Below are 1,760 nucleotides of genomic sequence, written 5' to 3'. Positions count from 1 at the left end.
TTCAATGGACATGAGCTTGAGCAAACTCCGGAAGACAGTGAAGGACAAGGGAAGTCTGGCATGCTTCAATCCATGGGATTTCAAAGAGTTGAGCATGACATAGCGACAGAACAACAAAAATACACCCATAGGAATAATGAAAAAATAATTTGTTTCTTTAGACAAAATTGACTTTTATGTGGAAAAAAAGGACAGGGTTGATGTAACGTTTACTGTGACTCATTTCCATTTGGAAACAAAGTTTAAAATGTTTATTTGGGCTTGTGATTTATAAACATACCATCAGGAGAAAATATAGTTCATTTTTTTTAAGGTTTAATTTAGGAAAAATATGTGTATTTATTAACATATGATAAGCGATTTCCAGTTCAGACCATTTTCTACTACTCAGCTCTCATAATTCCAAGACTTCTCAATATTGTATTAATTTTGCCAATTAGTCCAAAAGGTAGGCTCCTCATCCAACAGTAGTCATCCTCTGATGCCACCATTGTCGACCAGCCCTCCACCAACTCCTTGTGTCTTTTCAAGGTGGGAGGCTCCCCAATCTGGATCTGTTTCCTGTCCTGTATATGCTACACAATGGCTGTTGTGAGAATCAGCCCCCTCTGTGATGTGTCCTGCACTTACTACTTCTATGAAACATGTATTTCTTTCTGACCCTGCTAGCTTTCATGGTGGGGAGACCCTCTTACTCTCACCTGATCTGAGATGCTGTCCATTTTATTGGTTCTAAACACATAAAATCAACTACTGTAACTGCTTCTGCTCCAACAGGTCTGCTTTATCCATACTCTGTCAGTCAGGGTTGGCCATGTGCCATCTGGTACTGGATGTCTCCATATGCTTCCTACTCCACCATTTCATCATATTCCAGTAATTGGCAGTCAAGCTGGGAACAGCTGTAATAACAAAAGCATTGTAGGAGTGAACCCCCTTTGCTCCATGTTCTCCTGATTGATATTTTACCTCAACCAAATCATCCCTTAGACCTACTGTAAGCATGTGACTATGGTGAAACTGATGTATGTTGATGCCAGACCATATGTATGATCTTCTCTGTGATTGAATTTGGTGTATATGTCATTACAACACCATACGCTATGATATTCAAGGCTATTCTCTAGCTACCCATTGGAGAAGCCCTGCCCAAGGCATGTGGCCTGTGCCCCTAATACTCATGTCATCCTGTTGCTGTATGTCTCAGGGACTCTACTTCTTCCTTTGCTTTAGCTACCATAATTACTCTAATGCAGTTACTATTATACATATAATTACTATAATACGATTGATTCCTTCTTAAAAGGGAGATACATTTTAATTTTAATACTTGTGTACCCATCTATTTAAATACCCAGTTAGATTCTTTAAACATTTAAATATGATAAGTTGATTGTTATGCTATACATATAACCTTCTCAAATGTTTCTCTACATTGAGCATAGCTACAAATCTGTCTGGTCCACAGTAGACACTTAATAAATATTATTTATATTGGTCAATATGAATATATCCAGTGTGAATATATTTTATCAATATAAAATCTATGATAAAATCTATGATAATCTAGCATGTGTAACTCAATTCTGGATCCAAGCATTTACAAAATAGTTAAAATTGGACATTAGCATTTTTTCAGAGATACTTACTTTAAGAATATACTAGCAGAAAAAAAAAGAATATACTAGCAGACACCCAGAAACACTTTATTTCCCAGGTAGGAAAATTAGAGAATTAGTCTTTTTTGAAAATTCATTCTA

This window comes from Bison bison, unplaced genomic scaffold (assembly GCF_000754665.1).
Source record: "Bison bison bison isolate TAMUID 2011002044 unplaced genomic scaffold, Bison_UMD1.0 scf7180017854484, whole genome shotgun sequence".
In the NCBI taxonomy this organism is placed as follows: domain Eukaryota; kingdom Metazoa; phylum Chordata; class Mammalia; order Artiodactyla; family Bovidae; genus Bison; species Bison bison.
This window is presented reverse-complemented; position numbering follows the sequence as displayed.